We start from the raw sequence: 14151 nt of genomic DNA, 5'->3' as shown, positions 1-14151 counted from the left end.
TTACTATTCTTGTACATATTATTCATTTGCTTTTTCCTTTGCTCATTTGAGCACATGTTTATGTTAATGCAATTTGCCTTTTGCTCACTTGAGCACATAATTGTGTATATATTATTGTGCTTGTGTTTTGTTTTGATTGTTGTGGACCAAATGCAAAGAAATGGACAAATGGACTTAGTTTCTAGGACTTTCCCTATGAAAATTGGAGTAAAAGGACCTTAATGTTGAAGATGGATTAGAGGGGCCAAACCTCTAAACTCACTCTTGTCCATTCTTGATTTACTTCATAAGACTCTTTGATGTGTGTGTGCTTTTGTGCTAGGGGATCCTATGAGAACTCAACTTGAAGAATCATTGCCATGTTCATCCAAAGTGAAATATACAAGAGGCATTGGGGATCTTTTAAGAAGCTTGTTTGATTATGTTGATTGCTTGAGCTTATACCTATTTTACTTGCATATTCCAAAGGATGGGAGCCACTTGGATCATCAATATGATCTCAAGAGAGGAACTCCATTTGTGGTCTTGTTTCTTATCCCTCATCTCTTGTATGACTAGGACTTTAGCCATTCTTCTTCTTCCATCCACTCTAACCCAAGCCAAAACTTTTTGTGCAAACGTTTAACACTTCTTTTCAAATGTTAGAAACCTAAGCCTTATGCTTTTGATTTTCAAAATTTCTTTTCATAACACTTATTTTGAATTGAATCTTTAAATCAACTTTGACCATATTTTGTAAATACTTTTCATTGGTAAATACCACTCATTCAAATCCCCTTTTTGTGGTTTCAATGGCCACTTTCTAAAATAAAAACTTATTCATAACCTTTAGCTATTAGGTTTGAGTTATCCTTGAGGTAGATGTAATACTCACCTATATCCTTAGTGATGGACAATGAGTCTTCCATGCTTATTTTAGGGTTAACCCCTCACTAGCATGTTGAAGCTATCCTCACATGGTGGATTTGTGGTTTTAGGTTGAGTTTTCTCCCTTGGATAACAAAAGACCTTAAGGCATTTGGACCAATCAATTCACCAATTCATTTTGAGATTTTTACCCTGAACTACGAGGTTTTGATCCTAATCTTTTTTAAGATGGTACGTAGGCAATGGGTTTATCTATCCAAACACAAAATGTAAATAACTTGTATATTCTCTTCTCATCTCTTCAATCATGTTTGCACAAATAAATTTTCACAAAATACCAACCTTACAACAAATATGAAAAAGGCTCCCTAGGAGTACCTAGGATGTTTTGGGTGCTTAAAACCTTCCCATTGCATAACCAACCCCCTTACCCCGATCTCTGACATTTTTACTAGTTTTTGATTCGATAAAACTTTTAGGTTTTTGTTCTCTTTCTAACCATTCCTTTGGATAAATAGAAGTGCGGTGGCGACTCGACTTGTATGATTTACCTTAGATTTAGTCAATATCTCTAATGGTAACGAATACCCCGCTACAATACCCAACATCGCTTCACACCTAACACATCACCCTACCAAAGTCGCCTTAGCCAGAACACTCAACGATCATTTAACACCAATCGACCCTCCTCCTACCATACCCAAGAAGCTCAAACCTCACAAAACTGAAACTTCAACAACCCTATCTCTACCAAACACCACAACAATCTTTCCAACATTTCCTTGACTCATCATTCACACAAATGTCTCCTTTCAACCGTCCTGGTCGCCCACCAACAAGTCAAACACAACCCAACTACTCTGACATGGGTCATGAACTCAACTATGGTGATACACCTTCGATGCATACTCAAGACTACACTGATTTGTCTGACTATCTCAACAGGACATCTCCTGTAGTTGGTAGTGATGTACCTGGGCCCTCAGATGGTCAAACATCATTGGTGAATCATCAACGTGAGTTAGGGTCACGGGTTCAGGTAGCTAGGGGATGTGGGACCGGAGGTCGGTTAGGTGATCCCGGTCATCAACATTAGTCTTTTTTGCGTAAACGAGAATTTATATTAATATGAATTGGTCATATTTCGAAATTATGTACCACGTAGACTGCTTTTGAAAAAAATTTGCAAAATACATTGAGGTGTCAATCCAATTGGCGCCTCCTTTCAAACCATACACATGGACGCCTATTGAATTGGCTACACCATGTGCCCTAACCAATCCAATTGGCGCCTCCACTCTAATTTTAAGAGGAGACGCCAACTGGATTGGCGCCTCTTCCTAAAAATGAGGTAATTTGAGATTTTTTTTAAAATCAAGGTTATTTTGAAAAAAATTCTAAAAAATTGGATTATTTTCGTAAAAAATTGCAGATATAACTTTATAAATTTTGGAAGTCAGGTAAAATTCTTTTATAAGATGAGTTAATGTTGTATATATAGTTGAAAATAGTGTTTCCACCTCTTTTCAAATTGCTTTTCTTTTTTGTGGTTACGGAAGATTAATAGAAGTTTTGTGATGGCTTACGATTCAAACCTCAAAAGGTGTACCAATGTGGTCGAGAAACAAACTTAAGAAGTAAGAAATAGTTGAACTAGACATTTGCCGTAGACAAAGTCTCATCACCTCGACTTTTTTGCATTTTTGCTTAATGGTTCCATTCATCACGTTTATTTGACTATAAGCATCAATAAACAAGCTCAATACAACAGAATATTGCATATTTGTTTATAAGATGAGTTTAAAGGCACATCATAAATAGTTCAAAATTTCAAACAATTATTCAAGAATATTTTATTTTAATTATTTTTCGTTATATTGTTTTAAACTATTTTAACAAACATTATTTATTTGAATTTGATTAGATAAATGTGTAAAAGTATTATATACTATTAATATATAATCCTTGAATTCTTAAAATTTAAGTTTTATTTTAAGATAAAATATATAAATTAGTATTGGAAAAAATAGTATTTTTGATTAAAAATTATATTATAATTATAATATTAGTCATTAAACAATTTTGTCGAGGATTGAGACACTTTACATTCATTGCCTTTAAATAAATGTTAAATTGTTTACAAGTCTCATATAAAATATTATCTGTCGTGGCTTGACATTTCATGCCCTAAACAAGTGGAATAGTCCTTATCAGAGGTGGCAATATAGCTTCTACATGCTTAAAATGTCAAAAGAAGCTGCTCTACTCCATGAAGAAAAGTTGTTCTAGATATTTATATGTATATTGTTAAATTAGTTGTCAAATAATTATAAAAGACATATTATTAGAGGACATTATTCGTGCATGTGAAAATATCGTTGGCAATTTAAATAATATTTTTATAAACCATAGAAAAATATAGGTTATAGATTATAAATTGTGACCATGTGAAATGTGAAGCCATCATTATAGGTTATAGATTATAATCATGGAACAACTATATACTTCATCTAAAATCTTAGCAACACTCTCATTAACGCTTTCTAACACTCATTCTTTTTATCGGATGAAACATATGTCGGTCATACTACACTATGTGAGATCTATTTGTAAAGTGCGAGACTTACATATATTTCATCCAATAAAAGAGTGAATATTAGAAATATTATTGAAAAGAGAGTGTTGTTAGTAAAATTGATGCCTCAAAATAGGCAAGATCGTAAATTTAAAAATCAAAAGTTCTTACAATAACATCATATTTTGAAGTGTTAACTACTTGAGGAGACGCAAATGATCTTATCAAATTAGTTGATAGTGTGTTGGACATCTCATGCAAGATAACTTTGGTTATGGGAAAGTTCATTTTGAGGAGGAAGATAAAAAGATAAACTCTAAAGTCAAGCAATGCATCTGCAAGGTTGCAAATGACCACTTCATAGCAGTTGTAAAGTATTGGGGCAATCCAGAGTGACCCCTTTATAATGGACATAAAATGTAGGTTTTGGAGGCTATACATCTGTACATACCACCTCCTTCTATGTCAACCACGTTGTTCTTCGAAGCTTGATAATGGCTGAAGTTGATACTATCTTCATGTGCATTAAATCATTTCTCAAAGGGACGATAATATGGTAGTTATATGGTTTGCGAGCTCAACATATATTAGACACACTGTGTGGAAAATGTTTTGTTGTTGCAAGATATCTTTTATATGCAATTACTCTAGTTTCTAATTTATGACTATGAGGAAGGTGTCCCATGATTTGGAAAAGTTTGTTGCCTCCGCAGTCTTGACGTCGCTATTAAAGTCTGAAGGTGGGATACATCCAATTGCTATGAGTTCTATTTGGAGGCGGTTGGTAATCAAAGTTTCTATGAAAGAGGTCAATAAAGACGTGGCGTGTTATCTTAATGACTTCCAATTTAGGTTGGGTTATATGGTGGTCTTGAGACCATTTTACACACTGACATATGATGTTAAGCAAACGACACGAAGATGGTTCTTTGGCTATGCTAACGGTAGATTTCTCGATTGCTTTAAACTTGGTAGATCAACCAGCTCTATTGCGCGAGGTGTGGGTGAGATGCCCATCTATTTCCTTGTAGCTTGATTTTATTTATGGCATGATGGTGAGGTTGTACCTTGGGGATGGAAATATCATGTCATCCACTAGAGTGTAACAAGGTGACCCATTAGGGAGTGTTGGAACAAGTTTGGTTCTACAACTATCCTTGAGTTTTTATGATAACAAAGTGTAGAGAATAAGTTTGTACTCTAACTATTTTGTTGAGTGTGCAGAAAATAGGAAACATATTCTGACACTAAAGATGTCCAGACTCTAAACTAAAGGATAAACTAAAAAGCGTGTTTACATAGATGTCAACTCTGATCTGCCAAGTCAACTATGATCTGTCAAGTCAACTTTAATGTGTTTAGTCAATGTTAATGTTCAAAAACTATCCAGATAGACTTTGATACAGATTATAAATACGTGTTTTTGAAAGTCTCATAACCTAGTTCTCCAAAAACTCTGAACTCTACTCAAACTTCTTCAAACTATATTGGAAGCCTTTGACTAGAAGATTTAAATCAGAATGTCAACGACTGACTTATGTGACAGAAGTACAAAAGAAAAATCTATTTTCTATGTAAAGTACTTGACTATGTATCAAAGAATCTTCTCATGTCCGCTCTTCCTCACCATCTCTCTCTATTATCGCCACTCCAACGTTGCATATGAAATGACTTTCATACAACATTTACCTTGAGGATACTCCAACTTCACCCTTCAACAGATCTATTTTGCTCCTTTATAAATAGGTATTTGAAGATTGAAGAAAAATATATATAATATAGAGAAGATGCATAAAACAGATATCAACGCTTACACTAAAATAGAATACGTGAAAAGAGAAAATAAAAGAAGTGTTTCTCACACTTATACACTTAGAATATAAACTCTTTATATATTTTTGTTAAGTGTAATATTTGGTTTAAACCCATCTATCCACTTGTTGAAGCATCTTGTAAACCCAAAATCTGTTATATCAACTTTGGTTAATTTCCTTGAGAGACTAAGTGTAGTTAGAATTCTTAAGAAGTCATTGACGGTTAGTCTTTGAGTTTTTTCCTTGAGAGACTAGAGGTTAGTCAGAATTTCTCAAGAAGTCTTAGACTATGTGTCTTTGAGTTTATGAGATTGATTATTGGATTAAGTCCTTTTTGAAGGCAAAATCACTCAGGTGGTTGGACTGGACGTAGCTTCCTTAACAATGAACTAGGATAAAAAATACTTGTGTTCATATCTTTATCTTTATATTTGTTGTTAGATATATTGGGCGGGGGAAAATTTTAAATCCAGAAACCCAATTCAAACCTCCATTTCTTGTGTTTCTTATGTTTCTTGTGCCTTCAATTGGTATCAGAGCCTGGTTTTGTTTTTGACTACTTCGTGTTAAACACTTAACTGTGTCAGATAAAGATCTATATTTTTTCAAATACATTATGGCACAAGAAAACAATGATAAATATCATTATTTTTATAAACCTCCAATCTTATATGGTTACACATATCTTGTAGATGCAAATGACACTAAGCTTAAAAGAAGCAAAAAGTATGATCAACAAAAGAAGGATCACAAGAATCATCATAGATCCACAACTATATTGTTGAATGCCATTTCCTACTTTGAGTATGGAAAGATAGCAAATAGAGACTCTGCTAAGACTATATTTGATTCATTGAAAATGACTCGTGAAGGAAATGAGCAAGTTAAAGAGACTAAATCCTTGGCTTTAATCCAGAAATATGAATCTTTCAATATGGAAGATGATGAAATGATTGAGGAAATATTATCAAGATTTCAAAATCTTGTAGTTGGATTGAAAGTCATGAACAAAGGTTATACCTCTTCAGGTCATGTTAAGAAAATCATCAGAAGTTTGCCTAAGAAATAGAGACAGATGGAGACATCACTAAAGGTGTCAAAATATCTGAACAAAACTACTCTGGAGGAACTTATAAAATCTCTAATAAGTCATGAGATTGAACTTGAGGAGGATGAGCCTCTAAAAAAGATTAAATTTGTGGCTTTAAAATTCAAAGGTAAATCTAAGAAGGCCCAAACTCTTCAAGCTAAATAGGATAAGTCTGAAGAAAGTTCATAATAAGAAGATGAGTTATCTCTACTCTCCATAAGGGTTAACCAACTCTAGAAGAAAAGGAAAAATAAGTTCAGAAGCCAAAGAAGAATAGTTGGACATGTTGAGTTAACCTCTAGGAAAAATAAGTTTGAGCTAACAAAGAAGTCACTTATTTTGAGTGCAAGCAGCCTATGCATTACATAAACGAGTGTCCCAAAGTCATGCCTAAAAATAAATTCTCCAGAGAAAAGAAGAAAGTTCTTATGGCTACATGGGACGACCATAAGCTTCAGAAGATGACTATGAAAAACAGCAGGCACACATGGCACTAATGGCTAGCTTAGAAGCATCTCACTCTAGATCAGAACAGATTTAGACTCCAATGAGACATGCTTAGCATCCTAGTTGAAACACCAGACATGGTACCTAGACTCTGGATGCTCACGGCACATGAATGGAAGAATACATATGTTTCAAATTCTGGAACTTAAGCCTGGAAGCATTGTAAGTTTCGAAGGCGATAAAAAGAGTAAGATGATTGGATCTGGAACTATTTTTAATGTATGTCTCCCTTCTATAAATAATGTTTTACTTGTTAAAGTATTAAAGCTTAACTTATTGTTCACGAGTCAATTAAGTGACAATGGTTATGATATTATCTTTAATCAAAAATCCTGTAAAGTTATTAGTCAGAAGGATGGCTCTATACTCTTCAATGCCAAGAGGAAGAACAACATTTATAAGATTAGAATTTCTGATTTAGAAAATCAAAATGTTAAGTGCCTAATGTCTGTGAACGAAGACCAATGAACCTGGCATAGACGGTTAGGTCATGTTAGCATGAGAAGGATCTCAATGCTTAACAAACTGAACCTAGTCAGAGGCCTTCCAAATCTGAAGTTTTCTTCAGATACTCTTTGTGAGGCATGTAAGAAAGGAAATTTTTCAAAAACTTAAAACAAAAATTGTTGTTTCAACCTCTAAGCCTTTGTAGCTTTTACATTTTGACTGGTTTGGACATGTGAAAACAACCTCTGTCAATGGTAAAAAGTATGGTTTAGTCATTGTTGATGACTACAATAGGCGGACATGGGTCAAGTTTCTTAAACACAAAGACGAGTCACATGTTGTGTTTTCTACCTTATTCTCCCAAGTACAAAATGAGAAAGACTTTAAAATTATTAAAGTCACAAGTGATCATGGTGCAGAGTTTGAAAATAAGGATTTTGAAAAACGTTTTTATGAACATAGCATTTCACATGATTTCTCTTTCCCTAGAAATCCTCGGAAAAATGAAGTTGCAGAGAGGAAAAATAGAATTTTACAAGAAATGACCAGAACCATGATCAGTGAAATAAATATTGTAAAGTACTTCTAGGAAAAAGCAGTTAATACAATTTGTTACATTCAGAACAAGATCTCTATAAGACCTATTCTAGGTAAGACTCCTTATGAATTATGGAAAAACAGAAAACCCAACATTTCATATTTTCATCCTTTTGGATGTTCTTATTTTATTATGAACACTAAAGAGAACTTAAACAAGTTTGAGTCCAAAGCACAAAAGTGTATCATGTTAGGATACTCTTAATTCTCAAAAGGCTATAGAGTATATAATACTGAAACAAGAATTGGTGAGGAATCAATTCATGTTAAGTTTAATGATAAGCTTGACTTTGACAAGTCAAAGCTAGTTGAAATGTTTATAGATCTGGAGATTAGCTACTCAGATTCTAAAGGCAACAAATCTGAAGTTAAAGACTCTAAAGATTCTGAACAAATCTTCTCAACATGAGTCAGAAACTACTGCCGCTCAAGCACCTTTGAGGAAACAAAGACAAAGATCTTCACATTCTGAGAAATTGATTCTAGGAGATAAATTTGAACCCATTAGAACTAGATCTTTATTTAAACCTTATGAAGAAATTCTTCTGGGATTGGTGTCTTTAGTATAACCTACCTCAATTGATGAAACACTTCTAGAAACTGAATGGAATATGGCTACGCAAGAAGATCTGAATCAATTCTCCAAAAATGATGTATGGGATCTTATGCCCATACCCAAAGGAACCCATGTGATAGGAACCTAATGGGTCTTCACAAAAAAAGCTCAATGAGCAAAGAGAAGTGGTAAGGAACAAAGTCATTCTGGTTGCAAAAGGATATAGTTAACTAGAGGGAATTGACTATATTGAGACCTTTGCACCAGTGGTCAGGTTAGAGTCTATTTGTCTTTTAATTTCCTTTGTTGTAAACCACAACATCATTCTTTATCAGATGGATGTTAAAAGTGCATTTTTGAATGACTACATTACTGAAGAAGTGTATGTACATCAACCTCTAAGTTTTGAAAATCACAAAAATACATATTTCATTTAAAAACTTAAGAAATCCTTATATGGTATGAAAGACTAAGCAATTTTATTTTGCAATATGATTTTACAAGAAGGAAAGTAGATACAAATCTATTTTGTAAAAAAATCAAAAATGATATCTTAGTTGTGCAAATTTATGTTTATGATATTCTCTTTGGTTTTGGTAATGCAACTCTCTACAAAGAATTCTCTAAGTCTATGCAGGCAAAATTTGAGATGAGTTTGATGGGAGAATTAAAGTCTTTATGGGGATTCAGATCAATCAAAATTTAGAAGGAACATTTATCCATGAAAGGAAATATACAAAGGAACTTTTGAAGAAGTATGACTTATCAAAATATAAACTAGCCAAAACTCTAATACATCTAACATGCATTCTGAAGAAAGACGAAAGATAATAGGTAGAACAAAAGGTATATAAAAGTATGCTTGGATCTCTCTTATAAAAAACTGCTTCTAGACGTGATATTTTATTAAGCATATGTCTTTGTGCTAGATTCAAATCAGATCCTAGAGAACCCCACTTAACTGCCATTAAGAGGATATTTAGATATCTGAAAGGTACTACTAATCTTGGCTTGGTTTATTGAAAATCCAAATATTACAAGTTAGTGATTATTGTGATGTTGATTATGCAGGAGATAGACTAGAAAGGAAGAACACCAGTGGAAGCTTTCGTTTCTAGGTGACAATCTCATTTCTTGGTCTAGTAAGAGGCAATCAACAATATAATTATCAACTGCAAAAGCTGAATACATTGCAACATCTAGTTGCAACACTTAGATTTTATGGATGAAAAGTCAGCTAGAAGATTATCAGCTATATGAGAGTAACATTCCTATTCTTTGTGATAATACTTATGCAATTTTTTTATATCAAAGAATCCTATTTTGCACTTCAGTGCTAAACATATTAAAATTGAAGATAATTTTATAAGAGATTATATTTCAAAGGGCATGATTAATTTCAAATTTATACATACATACCATTAATGGCTGACATCTTTACAAAACTCCTTGCTGATGATAAAATTGCTTTTGTCCAGAGTAAAACAAAATCCTTTAAATTTGTTTAGTATCTAAAAGAGAAAAATTTGACTTTGAGATATTTTAGCTTTGAATCAGTTATCCCTATGAAGTGAGGAGGGTCCCTGGGTCAGAAGGTCCAAAGTCAGAGCCCTTTTGGGATCATCTAGTTTTTGGACTCCAAACCCTTAAAATTAATGGTGTAATCAAGCATTTTTGCATGGCTCTAAAGTAAGACAAATGTCTTATTAATAAAGTCTTCTAAACGTTTGATGTGAACCATTGGGAAAATATTTCTTGGTTCAAGAGAAAATCTCTTCACATACACCCCTTTGTCAGATTGTGTGTAGTTTTTCTAAAATTTTCTTTTGTTGTTGTCTTCTTGTTTTTTATCTTATTTTGTTCATCAATGAAAATTTGTTTTTCTTTTCTCTTGTGTTTACTCTTTGTTCTGCATTTTATTTTCATTATACTATTCTATTTTTATCTTTTTGATTGATGACAAAGGGGAAGAAAATGGATATGATTTTGATATATCTTGTGACCCCAATATAACCCATATATAGCTAAAATTAAACTGAACAAGAATATTGTTTTTCTAAGTCTCAACTCCAGGGGAGCTTATAAACCTCACTCTGAAGAAACTAATAAAAACGTGATAAGTACTCAAGGAGAACTTACAAACCTTGCTATGAAGAAACTATCAAAAATTTTAATTATAAAACTCAAGGGGGACTTACAAACCTATCTTTGAAGTTTTATAAATATGATTATCCTAGTAAATATTGCTCATTAGCATATATGGATTTGTTATCATCAAAAAGGGGGAGATTGTTGGAACAAGTTTGGTTCTACAACTATCCTTGAGTTTTGATGATAACAAAGTGTAGAGAACAATTTTGCACTCTAACTATTTTGCTAAGTGTGCAGAAAATAGGAAACAAATTTTGACTATGAAGACGTACAGACTCTGAACCAAATGATAAATTTAAAAGGGTGTTTACAAGGATGCAACTCTGATATGCCAAGTCAACTCTAATTTTTCAAGTCAACTCTGATGTGTTTAGGCAAAGTTTTTGTTTAGAAACTATCTAGATAGACTCTGATACAGATTATGAATAACTGATTTTGAAAGTCTCAGAGCCCAGTTCTTCAGAGACTCTGAAGTTTCACCAAATTCTGAAGTCAGACTCTGAACTCTATTCTACCTTTATCAAATTATATTAAAAACCTATGACTAGAACATTTAAATCAAAAGGTCAACGACTGGCTAATGTAACAAAAGTACAAAAGTAAAATCTCCTTTCTATGTAAAGTATTGTACTTTGTACGAAAGAAGCTTGTCGCGTCCCATCATCCTTAGAAACTCTCTATTGCTAGCTCCACACTAATATTGGATATGAAGTGACCTTCATACAATGTTTACCTTGAGGATACTCCAACTTCACCCTCCAACGGATCTATTTTTTCATATATAAAGAGGTCTTTGAAGATTGAAGAAAAATATAATAGATAATATAGAGAAGAATCATAAAACAGATATCAACGCTTACACTAAAAAAGAATACGTAAAAAGAGAAAAATAAAAGATGTGTTTCTCACACTTATAAACTTAGAACATAAATTCTTAGAATATTTTGTTAAGTGTAATATTTGGTTTAAACCCGTGTATTTGCTTGTTGAAGCATCTTGCAAACACAAAACTTGTTATATTGACTTTGGTTAATTTCCTTGAGAGATAAGTGTAGTCAGAATTCTCAAGAAGTCATTGACAGTTAGCCTTTAAGTTGATTTTCTTGAGAGACTAGGGTATAATAATAATTTCTCAAAAAGTTTTAGACTGTGTGTATTTGAGTTTGTTGTAATCATATTGATTATTGGATTAAGTCCTTTTTGAAGGCTAAATCACCCAGGCAGGTGGACTAGATGTAGCTTCCTTAACAGAAAACAAGGACAAAAATGTTGGTGTAAGCCATTAAGGCCACTACTTTTTGTACCTGTATCGAATTATTTATTAATAATAAAAGGCTTTTTCTTTATTATGTTTGTTTAATAAAACCCCTAGAATAGCTAGTCCGTTTAATGTATCAAGTGTGACTTAATAATGGGATCCCATTAAACATAAGGACACTATTCTTAAAGTATCTGTAGTCAAGCTTTGTTGTGAAATGTGATAACATTAAAGCATTAAGACTATTATGTATAAAGATTGATGATCACATCTCATGGATCATGGATAAGGAGTTACCAAGTCTTAAACATAGGTATGAATGCTAGGAGTAATATTTAGACTAGATTGACCCACTATGAGAATACTACATAGAATGTTATGCAAAGTGTCATAAGTTATTCTCATGGTGATAGTGGTGTATACCACCCTTCGACCTGAAACCACTATGGACCCTAGATTTAGAATCAAGTGGTTTACTGTTGATCAAACATTGTTCATAACTGGATGACCATAAAGACCATTGATGGGTACTGTAGCGGTAAATTCATGATCATCAAGCTATGGATAAGCAAGACATCAAATAACAAGAGTCGCCACCGCACTTTTACTGTTTCCAAGGGAAAGGGGAAAAAGTACGAACAAAACCCAAAAGTAAAAAGTTTTTAAATCAAAACTAATAAAATTCCAGAGATTACAGGTAAGGGGGTTGGTTACACAGAGGGAAGGTGTTAGCAGCCAAAGTGTCCTAGGTACTCCTTGGGAGCTCTTTTTTGTGTGCATATGTATTTTGTACAAAGTGATGTTTACAAACAAATATAGTGAGGAGATGAGAAAAGAATTCATTAATTATATTTTTGTGTTTGACAAGACCTTCGGACTTGTGCCTACGTACCAACATAAAATTGAGGGATCAAAACCTCGTAGTTCGTGATATAAATTTCAAAGTGGATGCATTGATTTTAATCAAAAATTAAGTTTGAAAGGCACAACGGCCTAAAAATGGTTTGAATGAGTTAGTTCTTTTTGGCTTTTGAAACTTTTAAGTCAAGTATGGTTAAGTCTATTTTCAAGTTTGATTAAGATAATAAGTTTGAAAATGTAATGGCATAAGGCCAAAGATTCTAGTTTGCAAAGTGGTCAAAGTTTAGAACAAAACGTGTTCAAGCAAAGAAGAATTTTTAAAAGGAGGGAGAGATTTTGAAATTAAAGAAATGGGGAGGAGATGAAGAGATTAATCCTACGTACAAAATTAAAAGTTAAGAGTTGAAAAGATCTTACCAATGGGTAGCAATCCAATAGACAAGAATGTCTTATAGAAACCCAAATTCCCTTGGACATTTTGAATCAAGCAACACACAATGCACAATTATATCAACCTTGAAGAGCAAGGCATCAAATAAAGATAGCCACATCCAAGCTTAGCCACTCCATGATCTTCTTCAAATTAGCCCATGTAGCAGATGAATTCCACAAGTCACAAGTTCAAAATAACAACTTCACAATGATCATGTTGCAGATGAACTCATAGGGATCTTCAAAGATGTATCAAATGAAGTTTCAAATTGCAAGCACTTGGTTACACAAACGTTGGCATTGGCCAAGTCCTTTAGCATAGGGATGTTGCCTAGATTCTAAGTCCAATTTGTCCAAGATCAAGTCAACAGTCCACACAAAAGTTTTTTAGGGTTTTTGTTCTTATTATTTACACTAATGGTCAAAGACCACACAAACAAACAAAATATACACAAACAAGATATATCACACAATATGGTCCAAATGGACAAAGTGAAAATTACATTAACATAAACAACTAGAATGATATGAATAATGGCAAAATGAATAGAGCTTAAAAATTAAAGTGCATTAAAATAAAGGACTTGAAATTAAATGTTAGTTGTTAATGAGTTAAAAGTTAATATTGTTTTGCTTTTGCTTTTCATTTAAGTCATTCTTTGGAGAACACTCAACCCACTTATCACAAGCATGGATCCTTGAGCCAAGACATCTTCCAAAGGAAGGAAAAAAGGCCAAGTTTCCACACAATACCATGAAATATGGGAGACTTACAATATCACTAACTAGAATGATATGCCTTTTGTGTCAAAAATTTAGCACTATGTTAAGCAATCGTAATTGGACTTATGTAGAAGTCACAACTATGTGAGACCGGGCAATAGAATTTTGATGTTAATGCATGTTAGAGACATAGTATAATGGACTATGCTCATGAAACATACCACACACAAAAAAGAATATGCAAAAGAGGTGACCTAATCTCATCCATATTTA

Source organism: Lathyrus oleraceus, chromosome 4 (assembly GCF_024323335.1).
Source record: "Lathyrus oleraceus cultivar Zhongwan6 chromosome 4, CAAS_Psat_ZW6_1.0, whole genome shotgun sequence".
Lineage (NCBI taxonomy): Eukaryota > Viridiplantae > Streptophyta > Magnoliopsida > Fabales > Fabaceae > Lathyrus > Lathyrus oleraceus.
This window is presented reverse-complemented; position numbering follows the sequence as displayed.